Here is a 19,792-nt window from a genome sequence, read left to right as displayed (position 1 = left end):
CTTGCAGATGCTGTGACAAGTCTTAAAAAATGTTGTGTTTACTTGCTTTTTAACCTTTATATTCCAACTACTTAATACAGTATGCCTAGCATATTGTAGGCTCTCATGATATATTGTCCAAATGACTGAATTAAAAAATGAATTAATTGCTCCATAAGCTTAGCTTTTAAATTCTTAAATATTATTAGAGCAATTTAAAGTTTGTTGGCATAAATTAATGACAATTCAAATGGGAGATGAGAAAAGTCACTTTTGCTAGCATATAGTGCTTCTACAACCTAAATGTAATAATATTATGTCAGTATAGCATACTTGTTCTCTTAGGAACATTGTGGAGAATGTCCAAGATTTTACTTGCCAAAAATATTTTACAAAATAGTATGCTATACAGAAACTAAGATTTGTGCTGAAATATCTTTTAATACATATTCTTGATATTTATTCAGTTTTAACTTTCCCATCTGTCTTCATGTAGCCTACCTGTAGATAGATGAGATACAGATTTTTCTTCTGTGCTTTACCACTCTATAAATATTTACAATGATGTTCAACTAAAAATTAAGTGTTTAAAGTTTGATACTTGGCCCTGAAGAAAGTGCCTTCATTCCAACATTTCTTAATAGTATTTGTTAAAAGTATATTATAGTCAAACAACAACTTTAAATTTGTCATTCATTCTTAAAGTTTTAGATCATTTACTAGAATTTTAAAATCACATATAAATTTGGTAATAATATACGGATAGAAAAAACTCAGAAATATAAATAGCAGAGAGCAAAACATTTAAAGAATACATATTTATTGGAGTACTGAGGATAGATAAAATGACTTGAAAGGGGGAAAATGGAGAGGAAAAAATATATTTATTATAAGAAAATTTGAGGCTGGGTGTGGTGGCTCACACCTGTAATCCCAGCACCTTGGGAGGTAGAGTCGGAAGAATCACTTGAGGCCAGGAGTTTGAGACCAGCCTTGGCAATATAGTGAGACCCCGTTTCTACAAAAACAAAAACAACAACCAAAAAATTGAGTATTACATTTAGTTTAAGCATTCTTAGAAGAGTTTACAAATTCCTGCTGATGTCAGTAGTTTAGGTCAAGTATTAAAACAGCCACATAAACGCTAGATAAAAACAACTTTGATGATAAAAGTTAGCATAACTTAGCAACAAATGCCACTGAGAGAAAATAACACGCTAAGTATCTTTGGAAACATTAATACACATATGTTGACTTATTCAAATATAAATTCTATTCCAAATGTCAAACTGAACATTTTCATAGTTAAACCATTATAACAACATGGCAGAATGGAGTGGCAGGAAACTAGAAAGGCAACACATGCCTGGTCCTTTGATTAATTATATTTAATTTTGGGATGCAGATTGAAAAACAACAAAAGTGGGGGAAATAATATATGTTTCAAAAAGAAAAATCTAGATGATGGATATTTTAATTTGCTTCACTATAGTAACTTTCTAAAATCATGCATATTCCATAACATCATGTTGTATACCAGGGGTGCCCAATCTTTTGGCTTCCCTGGCCACATTGGACAAAGAAGAACTGTCTTGGGCCACACATGAAATACACCAACACTAATGATAGCTGATGAGCTAAAAAAATAAAAATCGCAAAAAAAAAAAATCTCATAATGTTTAAGAAAGTTTACAAATTTGTATTGGGCTGCATTCAAAGCCGTCCTGGGCCACGTGTGGGCCGCGGGTTGAACGCACTTGTTGTATCTCTTAATTATACACAATAAAATTTCTCTAAGAACTATAGTGCATTGGATTTTTTTACAGTAGTGCTAATTGGATTATAGGATAGATTAAGAGTAATAAAAGGTAGTAGATAAAAATTCTTTGAAGATGAAATTACCAGAGAGCAAATGCTGGTTGACTGGCATCCAAAACTGTCTTTTGGTTGCTAGAGTTTCCAACAGAATTAAAGTAAATAAGAAAGCTAAGAAAGGTAGATTTTCACTAGAGTGAAATTGCCTGTAAAACATGAAAAATTATTTTGCAAGAATGTCTTCACTGAAAAACAGTATCATTTGTGAATATATGTAAAGTCACACATTTGTCCAAATCGGCCACAAAAGAGTAATATAAGAGCTGCCTCTTGCATTGAAAATGCAGCAGAAATTCATTTAAATATATAAGCATGAGAATTCCTTACCCTCATTTAGGACAGGGGAAAAAACAATTTCTAATTATTTATTTTTCATTTTTTCCCATTTAAATGTATTTTTTCACCGTGGTGGAACTTTAAATTTTTCTATTTGTTTGTGAGCCTTAACTGTGATCTGATACCAATATATTTGTTTTGTTCAAAAACTAAAGCAGATATCTGTTAAGATTGATTTACAAAGCTACAAAGGATTCAAGAAATCCAGTTTCTCCTCCCCAAAATAAAGATTTTAACCTTCTTTATAAGTAAGTTATATAGTCTTGACTTGAAAATTATCCTATTATGCTCTAAATAACCCAATATTTTCAAATAATGATCTAACTTCATCACTGATTTTGAATTTCGTCAGAAGATATCAAATGTATGCCTCAAGATTTATAATAAAATAACATAAAATATAGGCTTGTCAAGATACTGTAACTGGGAACTAAATATCTCATCACTGAGCGACTATAAGTAATATAATACTAATAAATACATTGTAATAATTGACAGCTTCCTGAAGTCCACACCTTCACACACAAAAGGTTTTTGTAGTTCTAATAAGGTGTTTAAAATTAAACATTTGAATGTGAAAATATCTGCAGATAGTGTTAAATGTGAGTAGAGTAATTCAAGGCAAAGCAAGGTCACTTTACAGAAACATTATGTTAATCTGCACTATTATCAAAGAGTGAACAAATTTATCTATTCATAAACCTAAGCTGGTTTTAAAATCAAATTGGAAAGAAAGAAAATATCTAGGATGAAGCCATAAGTTAAATTTAGAGTAAAAGATAACTCCACGGCAGTGAAGAGCCCTGTTCTGCAGAGGTCACACATGTTGCCCATGTTAAATATTTATGGAGTATGTATTTAGGGATCTGGGAGCGAGTAATGGATGCTATTTCCTTGGTCAGGCAGAAATCTCATTTTCAAAGTTGGATAATTTCATCTGTATATATTGATTGTTGTAAATACATTGGCTCAACTCAATGCATAGTCCAGATTCAAATAACTGAAAAAACTCATTTGTGGAAGTTTTCTTTCCACAACTTTGTTCTTTATTTTTTCTCACACCTTTTGATTTGCTTTTATGAATTAACTATTTTTTACCCTATAATATTTCCAGATACAAATACAACTACTAAGTAGACTTCAAGTTTTTAGGATGTCATGCATATTCAAAATTAATAAATTTGTTTTGACCCAGTACTGAAAATACATATTTTTAAATTATTACAAATGAGAAGCAAAGCAAATAATGTAATATTATGAAGGCCTAAAATCAAGCAGCATGGTAAAATAAAGATGGTTGTAAATTCTATTACATTCTTCTCATTGACAAGTCAAATCTGTGCTCCCTTTCCTTGAATCTGATCTAGTCTATGACTGATTTGACCAACCAAGTAGGGTAGAAGTGATGAGCTGCCAGTTCCTGGCCCAGCCTCAAAGAAAACTGGCAGTTTAAACTTTTGTCTTGGAGCTCTGTATGGCAATCTAAGATGTATGGCTGGTCTGAGACTGCAACGCTATGTGGAAGCCCAAGATAATCATGTGGAGGAGGAGCCTTAGAAAGATGGAGATGGCAAGGATAAGGGGTAGGGAGGGTGGGAAGAAGGGCAAGAAAGAGAGGTGAGAGAGAGAGAAAGAGTATGAAGAGATGATGCCTAGCCATTCTGCAGGTGTTCCAGCCACCAGCCATTGTTTCACCATCCCAGTTGAGGTCCAGATTGTGAAGCAGAGATGAGCTGCCTCTGCTCTGTCCTGTTTGAATACCTGACTAATAGATTCAAGAGATACAACATTTATGAATTATAATTTCTAAGCCACTACATTTTGGCTTAAAAATTATACAATAATAGATACCTGGAACAAGATTAAACATTATTCTGCATTTAACAGTCCTCAATTTTAATATGGAACAGTTCACTGATCCTATTTTTTTGTCACTAGATTGGCTGATGCTATTTTGCCTTCACACACAAAACTTAACCAAAATAAACACTACAATTATCTGGTTCTTTGGAAGGATGTATGACTTTTTAGCCTGAAATGACATGTCAAATTAGTCAAAATAAATCAATTGAAAGTTTACACAGGACATACTGCAGTTAACTTTTTTTTTTAACATGAACACTTTCATACACTTACTATGTTGTAGGCATGAAGAACTCTCAAAACCAAGAAAATTCTCAAAGCTACTATATGAATTAAGTCTTATAGATGACAAGATCACTCAATAAATTACTGGTAGGGCTTGGATTTGAACCTAGGAAGTCTAGCTCTAAATTCTATGCTGTTACTTATTACACAATGCAGCTTCCAATGTGAGGTATTGCAATACAGCTAAATGTCACTAAGTGATTTACATATTACCTATGTTAGATTTTATATTTTCTGTTTCAGTAATATATTGAGAAGCAGAGATGTAAGAAATAGTAATATGGATTCTATATACAGAAATAAGTCACAATTCTAATCATAGTATAAGAATCTCTGAAATTCAAAGTACTTAGTCTAACATAAAAATTTAAGGTGTTTGGTGGTAAAGGATTTTCTCCATGGCCTGAATTAACACCATTAGAAAGCACCAAGCCATGGGGGTAGTAACCATCTGATGACTGTTCTCATGTATCCCATGTCCAGGGACATGGGGCGACGTGCCTCTTCTGTGTTAGAGGGTGCAATGGATGTGTTTGGTACTGCAGCGGATCTGGTGCTCTTCTTCTCCTGGATTCGCATCCTCACCCAGGGCCCACTTTTACTAAGTGTTCTGCCCTAGCCTGGTTCAAGGAGGTCATCCGCCTGACTTTGTCAAATGGAATTGGGATATATTTGATATACATTTGTCTAACAACATGGAAAAGGGTTTTCCTCCTTCTTTCCCTGCAAGGGACATCCTACTGCTTTGAACTTCCAAGTATGCCTAGTCACCTTTTAAAATGTAAAACTTTTCAGAAAAAGGAGGATTGCTTTCCTTGCATGCCCTTATTATCTCGACTACCTGAATTGCAAGGGATTTTTATATATTCATATGTTCCAAAGTCAGCAACTCTCCTGTTGGTTCATTATTGACTGTGCTGTAAATGAAGTATTTTGCAATTAAAATGAGATCTGCCTATGTCCAAAAAAAATTAAGGTTTAAAAAGATTATATTTTGTTAGTATTTCATGAGATTTTGAGTCTTCATCAAATAACACTAATGACGTCAGGACACATATTCACTTCTCTTTTTACTATGTAAGGTAAGAGACTCATTAGGAAGAATGAAACTCTTATTTCTTTTATCACAACAATTAACTTACATATCTGTGCTCATCTATGAAGGCAAACTATAGAGAACAGGCAAATTGTAGAGAACAGGCCAAACCAGTTTTCCTTATTTGCATTTCCATTTCAGTTTTTACCACCATACTGAGTTTAGGAGGATATCTATGCTGTAGATGAAAAAGACTATGAGCTTCACAGTGCTTTAAACTGAGGTTTCTAATTCTTTTATAGTTTCCAACAGGATCTTCTATATTGCAAACTAAATGACTTTATGATGTGGTTTGGCTCTGTGGCCCCACCCAAATCTCATCTCCAGTTGTAATCCCTATAATCCCCATATGTCAAGGAAGAAACCCAGTGGGAGGTGATTGGGTCATGGGGGTGGTTTCCCACATGCTGTTTTCGTGATAGTGAGTTCTCACAACATACGGTGGTTTTATAAGGGGCTCTTACCCCTTCGATTCTGGCTCTTCTCTCTCTTCCCACCATGGGAAAAAGGTCCTTGCTTCTTCTTTGCCTTACACCATGATTGTAAGTTTCCTGAGGCCTCGCCAGCCATGTGGAACTGTGAGTCAATTAAACCTCATTCCTTTATAAATTACCCCGTCTTGGGTAGTATCTTCATAGCAGTATGAGAACAGACTAATACACTTTATTAATAAAAGCACTGGATTGGAATTTCAAGAAACAGTGCTTCTTTCTGTGACTTACAAGACAGGTGAACATAAGCCCTTCATCTTATTACTGAGACACAGCATGCTTTGTTAAAAAGTAACATAGAACGTCAGTTCTATCCACCTTACAATATTGTAATGGGTCGAATGTTAATGCATGTGAAGTGATTTCTAAGCTGGGACATCTTCATTAAATGTTAGAATGATTATCAATGCTGTTGTGAATGTAATTACATAGATATTTGTGTTGTTGCTGAAAACATTTGTCACTTTGAGTAAGAAGTAATATTTTAATAATAAACTATACCTTGAGTTAGTGGATGGAATTGCATTTGTTATTTAGTAAATTAATCTCCCAGAACAACACCACCTTTTAATTCCATGTCAAGAAAATTAGTAGGATAAGTCAGCAAAATTCCCAGGGGTCTGGCACTTTAGGTAATTAAGTGGCAGTTGAGATCTATATGTGGGAATAACATCAACGTCTTGAGGTATCTTTATACAGCCAGTAACTTGAGTCTTAAGTCAGTTGCCTGTTTCTGTAGATAAGACCAGTTGACTAGTTGTTAATGTAGCCCTCATAGGTACAATGAAACCATTTTGACATTCAAGAATAAAAAATAGTGATTTGGAATAATCATTGATTATTGCATGTTTTAGGAGCTTAGAAGGACTATACCTCTGGCAGGTACCGCTATCTGTTTGCCATGTTGAAGGTGGACAGCAATAAAACCCTTCATTCCTGTGCTAATCAACAATTGAACTAAGCTCATCTGTTGGTCTTTTTAAAATATGAAAAGATCTGGTGGTCTCTTAAAAGTATAAACTTGTTAAACATGAGAAAGAAAAATGCTACGATGCATAATTCAATAAATAGGAGGAAAATTACCAAGGAGTTGTGGATAACAGGAGTTGTAATAGCTACATATATTCAGGCATTACTAAATTAGATAGGATGGAAAGATTTCATCCACCTGCTGTGGTTTAGCCATTAAAAAAAATCACAAGAATCACGGGACATATGGAAATAATTATTGCATTGATTGCCTTCTTTAAATGTCCTTGTCTGAAATGGAAGGATCAAACACAGGTTGGGGGAACAATTTGCCTTTGCCAACTGAAACTTAGCCAAAAACAATTAATTTATATTGTATTCAATCATGATAAACTTTAAAAATACTGCCTTAACTAAAGTTTTACATTTTCTCATTATAGACTTCCGATATTTTTGACTTAAAGTTTTTAAAAGGTCTACATTAATTTCAATTTTTACTTCTTTCAATTAATCTGTGGAAATGTTGATATTTCTAATAGAATTTAAGCCATCAGTTTCTAATTAAAATATACACATATGTGAAAATAAACCACTTTTTCAACATATATAAATTGAGATAACAAACTTTCAAAAATGAAAATAGAAACAATCTCAAATAGTGTAACAAATTACCAAGAAATTTAAAACCATTATTGAAAACCAACTTTTCAAATATTAGAACCCTTACATTAATCAAATTATTTTACAATTTTCCATTAATATCCTCAAATAAATGGACAATGTTCTTTATTGTTGTTTTTTCCCTAAAAATATAGAATCAGTACAGATTCTACAAGGTCATTGCAAATACATGATATTAAAACACAGCCAAATTCTGTAGCAACATAAATGTTTTTATGAGCAGCAGGTGTATTCTTTGAGAGACTGTAAAGCTATTAACAGCTCAGTAAGGAGTACATAATAATAGGTTGTTAACTCAGCCTCCCTTACAAGAGTTCTGAGAAAGGACATTTTGAAAGCATTCAGACAAATGCATTACAAAAATTACCCAATATGAATGCTTTATAAAAAGTGGTTCATTTAAAATTTATCTCATTAAAGTAATGAATTTAGTCTTCTTGATTTGAAAATGGCCATCTAAAAGAATTATTTAACTGTTGTGAATGAAAATCAAATTATAGTTTTGAAGCTAGAAGCTAAATACATTCTAGTCATAAGTACTTGAAAATGAATTCCAATGTAGGGTATTTTTTCAGGTTCCAGGATTTGAGGCTTATTCCAATAAAAATCTATAGTACCTAGCAGAGGTATCTGTCATCTAAGACTTTAATAAGACCATTGTGTGAGTAAATGATACTCTAAGATATTTTATATTTTTTGAAATTTTAGTTGCTGACCTTGGAAGAATTATTAGTGATTTTAGTCCCCTAAAATCACTTCTAGGTATTTAATTTAAAATCAGAAACTTTCATTTTATTAGTTTGTTGAATCTATTTTCTTCCATAGTTGCCATATTCATTAAATCACTTCAAATATTCTTTGAAATTTACAAAGAACGAGGGTGTCAAAAATGTTTCTGGTTATAAGTTATTCGTGAGGCATAGAACATTTAGTAATCCCCAATAATATACCTACTGTGCCAATTTTTTCATCAGTTTGAATATGAATGTTATTCATTCTTTAATTTCATTTAGAAATAAAACTGTGATATTTAAACATTAATTTAAAAAAGAAATAAAGGTTTTATATCCAATTTCCATGTTGTTCAGCAAACATCACATTCTCTGTGGAAGCTTGTCTGGCTTAGTAAGCCCAGGGAGGACCATAGTGCCTAGAGCAGAGATTCTCATGGTAGCAAGACTCTGACTGGGGCCAATACTGCATCCACAGCAGCATCTGTATGGTATACCCTTATCAAATAGGAAGAAATTAAAAATATATTGACAGCAACACTGCAGAGTCTGCAAACACATGAAAATTACAAATATCTACTAACTATACCTCTAAAGTGTCTCCTGTTTTATAGAAGTTATTCTATCTTTGGTTTGGTTTGAAGAATGGATTTGTTTAAAATTATAGAAGCTGCATTTAGTGTATTAAAGATTTGTATATCCAAGAAAGGAAAAAATAATTGGTAAAACTAAGGACTCTGAATAAACTTCATTTAAACTTTTGAATATGCTATAGGGGAAAAGAAACATCTTTCTTTTCTATCTCTAGGCTCATGACTGAGGTCCTTATAAAAACCGATTAAGAACAGATAAGAAATAAAACTATGTGATATTTAAAAAAGAACAAAATATATTTACTGTTATATTTTTTCTTCCTTAGAGTACTTGCTTCAAATTCATACTTCAGTGAAATAAACACCACCACACATAGGAATGGTAAGATTATTTGGTAAAAGAAATTTAAGGGATTCACTCTGCCACTGGGGATTAATTTTCCATAACCCTCATTCTGAAGGAAAGGAATAAAGGATTCAAAGGAAAAAAAGATACATGCATAATTTAAAAATGATATTTTCCTACTATAAAAGTATGGATGAACTAAAGCCCACATTTATGTTTCTATAATTTCCTCACTTGCCAGCAATCAAGTTTGGAAACTCAGAAAAGGTTTGGTTTAAATCATTTCCCAAAGGGTTTCCTTGGAACACTATTACCAAGAATTATGTGTTGTTATGGAAAAAAAAAATCATGGCTTGTGTAAGTCTGGATTTTCTTGGGAGCAGACTCTAAAATGATGTTGAAAGAGAAGGTATTTATGGAAAGAAACACCTGTGCAAGTCAAAGGGGTGAGGAATTGAGAGGAGGCAAGAAAGCTCTTTCAGACCATAATACAGGCCTGATGCCTGTGAGAGGAGAGAGTTAAAGAAGGAGGATTGGGTAGAAAATGTCTCTGATGGCACTGCAAGCCTGAGAAAGTCTTGGCCAGGCATTTAGGAGTCCCAAGAGGAGACTGCTCTTTTGAGCATTTCTGTATTCAGCAAGAAAGGTCTGGTTCTAGTACCCGGATCTCAGGCAGAATGAGGGCTTTCAAGTGAACCTTTAGGTGGATCCTTGAAGCTGTGGTAGCTGGAGACCCTCCTTGTAGCCCGTTCTCTCTCTTAAAGGGAGAACACTCTCCTTGTCACCACTGAGGGAAAATGTATTTGGAAAACACCCAGTTAAATAAAATACGTAGGTTGCTTAGTTTAGGTTTTCTCTGAGCATTTAATATGCCCATGTGATCTGTGAAACTCTAGAAATAAAAATATATTCCACATTTTCCAAATCAATTTGACCATGTAACTATAGTGGTAAAACATCTAGTGAGACTAGGTCTATGATATAAGCTTCATGAAATATTAGTTTAAAATATACTAAAGTGATATAAATTCTGAAATATCATAAGCAATATTGTACATTAATATAGTAATTTAATAGTTTCCTTAACTTGTATTTCTGTGTTCCTTCCCTATCCAGTCTCCTCCCTCTTTCAAAGAGATATTTACTATCATGAATTTTGTTTATCATTTCCTTACTTATAAAAATAAAAGTTAGCACATCTTTAAAGGTACATAAATAATATATTGTTTAGTTTCGTATGTTTTTGAGGTTTCTACAAATATTTTTATATTATATGTAGTCTTCTGGGACTAAATTATATTTCTAAAGCTTACCATTTTGGAGCAATACCAACTGTTCATTCATTTCACTAATATACACTATTCATATATTTTTTTTCTTTCCAACTTTTATTTTAGGTTCAGGAAATACATGTGCAGGTTTGTTACATAAATTGTGTGTTGCAGGGATTTGGGGTATAGATTATTTTATCACCCAGGTAATCAGCATAGTGCCCCATAGACAGCACCCTCACCACCCTCAACCCTCAAGTAGGCCCCAGTGTCTATTGTTCCCTTCCTTGTGTCATGCATACTCAACACTTAACTACCACTTATAAGTGAGAACGTGCAGTATTTGGTTTTCTCCTCCTGTATTAATTGGCTTAGGATAATGCCCTTGAGTTCCACCCCTGTTGCTGCAAAGGACATGGTTTTGTTGTTTTTTTTTTTTATGGCTGCATCATATTCCATGGTGTATATGTACCACATTTTTTTTTTTAATTTTACTTTAAGGATACATGTGCAGTTTTGTTACACAGGTAAACCTGTGTCATGGGGTTTGTTGTACAGATTATTTAATCACTGAAGTATTAAGCCTAGTACCCATTAGTCACTTTTCCTGGCCTTCTTCCTCTTTCCACTCTTCACCCTCCAGTAGGCCCCAGTGTCTGTTATTCCTCTGTGTGTCCATGTGTTCTCATAATTTAGCTCCCACTTATAAGTGAGAACATGCAATATTTGGTTTTCTGTTCCTGCATTAGTTTGCAAAGGATGATGGCCTCCAGTTGCAACCATGTTCCTGGAAAGGCCATGATCTCATTCTTTTTTATGGCTGCATGGTATTCCATGGTGTATATGTATGATAATTTTTTACTGACTCTACCATTAATGGTCATTTAGATTGATTCTATGACTTTGCTGTTGTGAATGGTTCTGCAGTGAACATAAGCAAGCATGTGTCTTTATAGTAGAATGACATATATTCCTTTGGGTATATACCCAATAATGGGATTGTTGGGTCAAATGGTAGTTGTTTTTAGCTCTTTGAGGAATCGCCACACTGCTTTCCACAGGTGTAACTAATTTAATTACACTCCCACCAACAGTGCATAAGTGTTCTTTTTTCTCTGCAACCTCGCCAGTATCTGTTATTTTTTGTCTTTTTAATAATAAACATTCTGACTGGTGTGAGATAGTATCTCATTTTGGCTTTGATTTGCATTTCTCCCAAAGATTAGTGATGATGACTTATTTTATATAATTTTGGCCATGTGTATGTCTTCTTTTAAGAAGTATCTGTTCATGTCCTTTGCTCATTTTTTAATGAGGTTGCCTTTCACCTGTTAATTTGTGTAAGTTCCTTATAGATTCTAGATATTAGACCTTTGTTGGATGCACAGTTTGCAAATATATTCTCCCATTCTGTAGGTTGTCTAGTTACTCTGTTGATAGTTTCTTTTGCTTGGCAGGAGCTCTTTAGTTTAATTATGTTCCACTTGACAGTGTTTTTGTTGCAATTGCTATTGGAGGCTTCCTCATAAAATCTTTGCCAGGGTGTATGTCCAGAATGGTATTTCCTAGGTTTTCTTCTAGGAATGTTATAGTTTTTGGTTTTATATTTAAGTCTTTAATTCATCTTGAGTTTATTTTTGTATATGGTATAAAGAAGGTGACATGGTTTGGCTGTGTACCCACCCAAACTTCACCTTGAATAGTAATAGTCCCCACATGCCAATGACAGGGCCAGGTGGAGATAATTGAATTATGGGGGTGGTTCCCCCATACTGTTCTTGTGGTAGTGAATTAGCCTCATGAGATTTGATGGTTACATAAATGGGAGTTCCCCTGCACATGCTTGCTCTTGCCTGCTGCTGTGTAAGACATACATTTGGTTCTCCTTTGCCTTCCACCATGATTGTGAGGCCTCCCCAGCTATATGGAACTGTGAGTTAATAAGTTTCCTTTATAAGTTACCCAGTCTTGGCTATGTGTTTATTAGCAGCATGTGAATAGACTAATACAGTAAATTGGTATGGGGTAGTGGGGTGATGGTGTAAAGATACTCGAAAATGTGGAAGCGCCTTTGGAACTGGGTAACAGGCAGAGGTTGGAAAGTTTAGAGGGCTCAGAAGACAGGAAGATTTGGGAAAGTTTGGAACTTCCTAGAGGTTTGTTGAATGGCTTTGATCAAAATGTATGGTGATGTGGACAATAAAGTCCAGGCTGAAGTGGTCTCAGATGGAGATGAGGAACTTCTTGGAAACTGGAGTAAAAGTCACTCTTGCTAAACAAAGAAACTGGAGGCATTTTGCCCCTGCCCTAGAGATCTGTGGAGCTCAGTCCGTGAGAGAGATGATTTAGAGTATGTGGTAGAAGAAATTTCTAGGCAGTAAAGTGTTCAAGAGGAAGCAGAGCATAACAGTTTGGAAAATTTGCAGCCTGACAATGCAATAGAAAAGAAAAAACAATTTTCTGGGAAGAAAGTCAAGCCTCCTGCAGAAATTTGCATAAGTAATGAACAGCCCAATGTTAATCACCAAGACAATGGGGAAAATGTCTCCAGGCTATGTCAGAGACCTTCCCGGCAGTCCCTCTCATCACAGGCCCAGAGGCCTAGGAGAAAAGAATGTTTTCATGGCTGGGCCCAGGGCCCCTCTGCTGTGCACAGCCTAGGGACTTGGTGCCCTGCATCCCAGCCACTCCAGCCATGGCTAAAAGGGACCAATGTACAAGCTCGGGTAGTGGCTTTGGGGGGGTGCAAGCCCCAAACCTTAGAAGCTTTCACATAGTGTTGAGCCTGCAGGTGCACAGAGGTTTGGAAGCCTCTGCCTATATTTCAGAGGACATATGGAAACACCTGGATGTCCAGGCAGAGCTGTGCTGCAGGGATGAAGCCTTCATGAAGAACCTCTGCTAGGGCAATGTGGAAGGGAAATGTGGGGTTGGAGCCCCCACACAGAGTCCCCACTGGGGTACTGCCTAGTGGAGCTGTGAGAAGAGGGCCGCTGTCCTCCAGACCCGAATGGCAGATCCACGGACAGCTTGCATCATGCACCTGGAAAAGTCACACACATTTAACGCCAGCCTGTGATAGCAGCCAGGAGGGGGCTGTACCCTGCAAAGCCACAGGGGTAGGGCTGCCTAAGGCCATGGGAGCCCACCTCTTGCATCGGTATAACCTGGATATGAGACATGGAGTCAAAGGAGATTCTTTGGGAGCTTTAAAATTTAATTACTGCCTTGTTTGATTTTGGACTTGCATTGGCCTGTAGCCTCTTCATTTTGTCCAATTTCTCCCATGTGGAACAGGTGTATTTACCCAACACCTGTACTCCCATTGTATCTAGGAAGTAACTAACTTGCTTTTTTTTTTTTTTTTTTTTTTTGAGACAGAGTTTCATTCTTATTGCCCAAGCTGGAGTGCAATGGCGTGGTCTCGTCTCACTGCAACCTCTGCCTCCTGGGTTCAAGTGATTCTCTTGCCTCAGCCTCCCAAGTAGCTGGGATTACAGGTGCCCACCACAATGCCTGGCTAATTTTTTTGTATTTTTAGTAGAGATGGGGTTTCACCATGTTGGCCAGGCTGGTCTTGATCTCCTGACCTCAGGTAATCTGCCCCCCTTGGTCTTCCAAAATGCTGGGATTACAGGTATGACCACCAAGCATGGCCACTAATTTGTTTTTGATTTTTCACGCTTATAGGCAGAAGGGACTTGCCTTGTCTCAGCTAAGACTTTGGACTATGATCATTATCATTTGAGTTAATGCTAAAATGAGTTAAGATTTGGGGGACTGTAGGGAAGGCATGATTGATTTTGGTATGTGTGGATATGAGATTTGGGAATGGCCAGGGGTGAAAAGATATGGTTTGGCTGTGTCCCCACCAAAATCTCACCTTAACATGTAATAATCCCCATGTGTCAAAGACGGGGCCAGGTGGAGATAATTTAATCATGGGGACAGTTTCCCCATACTGTTCTCATGGTACTGAACAAGTCTCAGGAGATCTGATGGTTTTATAAATGAGAGTTCCTGTGCACAAACTTGCTCTTGCCTGCTGCCATGTAAGACATAACTTTGCTCCTCATTCGCCTTCCACCATGATTGTGAGGCCTCACCAGCCATGTGGGACTGTGAGTCCATTAAACCTCTTTCCTTTATAAATTACCCAGTCTCAAGTATGTGTTTATTAGCAGCCTGAGAAGAGACTAATAGAGAAGAGGGCCGGTTTCAATCTTCTGCATACGACTAACCAGTTATTTCTGCATCACTGATTGAATAGGGAGTCCTTTCCCCATCACTTGTTTTTGTTGACTTTGTAGAAGATCAGATGGCCATAGGTGTGAGGCTTTATTTCTGGGTTCTCTAACCTGTTGCATTAGTCTAGGTATCTGTTTCTGTACCATGCTGTTTTGGTTACTGTAGCCTTATAGTATAATTTGAAGTCAGGTAATGTGATGCCTCCAGTTTTGTTCTTTTTTCTTAGGATTAGAATAGCTATGGCTATTTGGTCTCTTTTTTGGTTCCATATGAATTTTAGAAAGGTTTTTTCTAATTCTGTAAAAAATGTCATAGGTAGATTGATAGGAATAGCATTGAATATGTAGATTGCTTTGGGTAGTATGGCAATTTTAATAATAAGAATTCTTTCTATCCATGTACATGAATAGTTTTTCCATTTGTATGTGTTGTCTGTGATTTTTTTGAGCAGCATTTTATATTTATCATTGTAGAGATCTTTCACCTCCCTGGCTAGATGTATTCTTAGGTATTTTATTCTTTTAGTGGCTATTGTAAATGGAATTGTATTCTTGATTTGACTCTCATCTTGGACAATGTTCATGTATAAAAATGCTACCAATTTTTGCACATTGATTTTGTATACTGAAAGTTGTTGAAATTTTTTATCAGATCTAGGAGCTTTTGGGCAAAGATTATGGGGTTTTCTGGCTATAAAATCGTATCATCTGTGAAGAGAGATAGTTTTTCTTCCTCTCTTTTTATTTGAATGCCTTTCATTTCTTTCTCTTGCCTGATTACTCTAGCTGCTACTTCCAGTATTATTTTGAATAGGCATGGTTAGAGTAGGCATCCTTGTCTTGTTCCGGTTCTCAAGGGAAAGGCTTCCAGCTTTTGCCCATTCACTGTGATGTTGGCTGTGGTTTTGTCATAGATGACACTTATTATTTTCAGGTATGTTCCTTCAATGCCTTGTTTGTTGAGTGTCTTTAACTTGAAGTGATGTTGAATTTTACTGAAAGCCTTTTCTGCACCTACTGAGATGATCATGTGGTTTTTGTTTTTAGTTTTATTTACTGAATCACATTGATTTGTGTATGTTGAGCCAACCTTGCATCCCATGAATAAAGCCTAATGGGTCATGGTGGATTAGTTATTTGATGTGGTACTTGTTTGCTCTGCTAATGTTTTGTTGTGGAATTTTGCATCTATGTTCATCAGGGATATATGACTCAGTTTTCTTTTTTGATTTTGTAATTTGTTGAGAATTGCTTTATGGCTGAACTTCTGGTTGATTTTAGAGTATGTGCTATGTACAGCTGAGAATAATGTATGTTGTTCAGTGGATGCTCTGTAGATACCTGTTAGGTCCATTTCGTCAAGTGCTGATTTTACGTCTCAAACATCTTTGCAAGTTTTCTATTTCAATGATCAGTCTAATACTGAAATCTCCCACTATCATGTGATTATCTAAGTCTCTTCAGAGGTCTCTAAAAACCTGTTTTATGAATCTGGGTACTCCAGTGTTGGGGGTATATGTATTTTGATACTTAAGTATTCTTGCTGAATTGCAGTTTCCCTATTACTAATGAAGTTGAGTGTATTTTCTTACCTAGGTTGACATACAGCTCTTACATAAGGTTTTCAATTGGCTTGTTCTTTTTCTAATGGTTTTACAGGATTTATGTATTTTGGATACTACTCCTTTACTAATTGTATGCATGGCAAATATCTTCTCTCAGTTTGTCTTGTCTTTTGACAATCTAAATAAAGTTTTTTGAGAGAGTATTATTAAAATGACTATAATGAAAATTATCAATTTTTCTTTTAAGGTAAGAACATGCATTTCATTTGTGAAATATTTTCCTTGCAAGGAGAAAGGAAATTGTTCTCTATTTTCCTTCCAAAAATTTTAAAGTTCTTTCCATCACATTTTGTCCTTAGAACAATTGGATTTAAATTTGTGAATGATATGAGGTGGGAATCTAGTTTCTTTTTTTTCTACCAATATACATTACCCAGTACCTATTACCTAGTGAATAGCCCATACATTTTTAATGATCTGCAGTGCCACTTCTGCCATAGGTTCAAGGTCCACACATGTGCAAGTCTGTTTCTGAACATTCTGTTACGATACATTGGTCTTGCTGTCTCATTGTGCAACAATGTTATGCACTATACTTTAGAGTAACTCTAAAGTATCTGCCAAGGCATGTAACTTCAACATATTTTGTATCAAAAGTATCCTGGTTATTCATGGCCCCCTATTTTTCATTTCCTCATCAAGTTTAAAATCAGTTTTTCGATTTCCACAAAGAGATCTGCTAGAATTTTTATTAGACATTAAAGCTGCACATCATTTGGGGTAAAACTGATCTTTCTATGATAAGCTTTTCTTATTTACAAATGTGGGCTGTATTTGAGTGTTTTTAATGTCTTTCTATAAAATTTTATTGTTTTGTACATATTGAAAACTATTTTAGATTTATTCTCAAATGCTTTACAGATTAAGTTGCTATTGTAAATTTAATTTCTTTAAAATGTGTTTTCTTTTGATGCTGATGTATAGAAATGCATTTAAATTTGCAGAGCGAGACACCTTACTATAATCTTTTTAAATCTGAATGTACATTTGGGAAAAATTTTTATGTAAAGAGTCATATCATCTGGAATAATGTGGGGTTTTTTTTTAACAACATATATGCTTTTATTTTATTTTATTTTTATCCCATTGAAATGGCGAGATCCTCTACTATTTAGTAGAAACTATGATAATGGACATTTTTATGTAGTTCTTGTTTTGGGAGAAGTAGTGTAATATTTCCTCACTAAGAAGGCTATTTGCTTGATCTGAATTATGTTAAAGAAGTTATCTCATATTACTAGATTTCTGAGAATAATACCCAAGAATAGATGGTATACATGAAATGCCTTTTCTGCATCTATTAAGGTGATTATTTGGACCTTTTCCTTTTATCTGCTGAATGTTAAGTTACATTGATAAATTATCTGCTGTTAAAATACTCATGCATTCCTGAAATAAATCCAAATTTGGCCCTATTTTTTTTTTTGTCTGTTTGTCTTTTTTTCTATACTTAGCTAGTTTGGTTGGTTACATTTAATTTAGGATTTTGTACCTGTGCTTCTGAGTAAGATCTACCTGTAGTTATTATTTCTCCTACTACCCTCGCTCAGTTAAGAGGTTATTCTGGCCTTATGGAACACACTTCAGAAAATTCCTTTTTTCCCCATTCTTAGGAAAAGCTTGAATATGTTTGAAATGATGGGTTCCTTGAAAGATGGGGGAAAAAATGACTTAAAAACCATCTAAGCCAGATGCTCTTAGTGTTGGGAACAGTTTTTATCCACTGATTCCAATTATTTAGTAGTGAAGTAATTATGCAAGTTTTCTATTTCCTTTTTAGTCATATTTAGTAAATAATATATGTATGAAGTTTTTTCTAGTTTGTGTAAGTTTTCACATGTAATTTACATAAATTTGATCTTGGAAAATTTATTATATTTCCAATCTCTATAATATTTGTTACTATATCTCCATTTTTCTTCCCAGTTTTTAGTTTCTTGTTTCTTTTATTTTGGTCAATTTTTATCTTTTTTTTAAGAATCAAAGGATAGACAGTTTATTGAATGGAATGATGTATCAAAGGGTTCACAGAGAACGAGTGACATTATTATAACTTGAAGTATGATATATGAGAGATTTATGAATGTTTATAATACCCAGATTGGCACATAGATCTATCACATGCAGTGAATGAATACATAAATAAAAAAATGATTCACAAACTTAATATTTAGTGTTGATCAATTGACCCACGAAAAATGCATGTAAAGTTAACAAAAAAGACATTTTTCAGAAGGCTTTTCCTTTCCTTTTCCTCTGTATTCTAAAAATCAGGTTTTTTTGGTAATACAACCCATTTTTTACTTTAATGTACACAGAAGTTTCTTGTCTTCGTTTTGGTTATTTCATGTGTTGATTTCTAGCTGCTTCCCAGTTTCTCAGCCTTTAGAAACTTGAATTACTTCAGTCATCTAAGTGTCTTCTTTCTTGAATTTAGAAACCTAAATTTTGATCAATCTTTCTAAAGGTTTATGTAATCAATCAGTTTTTTCAATTTTTGCTTTTGTTGATTTTCTCTATTTTGTCTTTGTTTTTTTATTTTCCCACTTTTGCTCTTGTGGTAATGATTTCTTTCCTCCTACTTTCCCTGGACTTACTGTTTTATATTCCTTCTGTTAAATTCTTGTGTGTGTGTGAGAGAGAGGGAGTCTCACTCTGTCACACAGGCTGGATTGTAGTGGCAAGATCTCACCTCACTGCAACCTCCGCCTCCCAGGTTCAAGCAATTCTCCTGCCTCAGACTCCCAAGTAGCTGGGATTACAGGTGCCTGCCACCACACCAGGCTGATTTTTGTATTTTTAGTAGAGAAGGGGTTTCCACTATGTTGGCCAGGCTGGTCTTGAACTCCCGGCCTCAGGTGATCCACCCACCTCGGCCTCCCAAAGTGCTGGGATTACTGACGTAAGCCACCGTGCCTGAGCCCTTCCGTTTTGTTTGTTTGTTTGTTTGTTTGTTTTTTGTGATGGAGTTTTGCTCTTGTTGCCCAGGCTAGAGTGCAATGGCAGGAACTCGGCTCACCGCAACTTCCACCTCCTGGGTTCAAGCGATTCTCCTGCCTCAGCCTCCTGAGTAGCTGGGATTACAGGCACATGCCACCATGCCCCACAATTTTGTATTTTTAGTAGGGACGGGGTTTCTCCATATTGGTCAGGCAGGTGTTAAACTCCCGAACTCAGGTGATTCGCCCACCTTGGCTTGCCAAAGTGCTGGGATTACAGGTGTGAGCCACAGTGCCTGGCCCTGTTAAATTCTTAAGTAAGATACTTAGTTCATTAACTTTTTGACTTCATTACTTTCCAGTAAGAGCATTTATTATACTCGTTCATTTATTACCTGCATATACTGGATGCCACACTCTATGCTATGTAATATTTTCATTATCATTTAATTAGAAGTACTTGAA

The 19,792-nt window shown here is 35.4% G+C and overlaps 1 protein-coding gene and 1 long non-coding RNA gene across 9 annotated transcripts in view; one reads left to right on the top strand and one right to left on the bottom strand.

Annotated features, from left to right (window-relative positions):
- The window catches only part of EPHA6 (EPH receptor A6), a 943,752-nt gene that overhangs the window by 310,331 nt on the left and 613,629 nt on the right, over positions 1-19,792 (bottom strand). The window lies entirely within an intron of this gene.
- LOC107970698 (uncharacterized) overlaps positions 1-19,792 on the top strand; it is a 31,621-nt gene that overhangs the window by 893 nt on the left and 10,936 nt on the right. For both annotated transcript variants that reach the window (XR_001713466.3, XR_001713464.3), the window contains exon 2: positions 9,226-9,281. This is a non-coding gene — a long non-coding RNA (uncharacterized LOC107970698). The remainder of the gene's footprint in view (positions 1-9,225; positions 9,282-19,792) is intronic.

Source organism: Pan troglodytes, chromosome 2, assembly GCF_028858775.2.
Source record: "Pan troglodytes isolate AG18354 chromosome 2, NHGRI_mPanTro3-v2.0_pri, whole genome shotgun sequence".
In the NCBI taxonomy this organism is placed as follows: Eukaryota; Metazoa; Chordata; class Mammalia; order Primates; family Hominidae; genus Pan; species Pan troglodytes.
The sequence above is the reverse complement of the archived record's forward strand: the minus strand, read 5'-3'. Positions and strand labels throughout refer to the sequence as shown.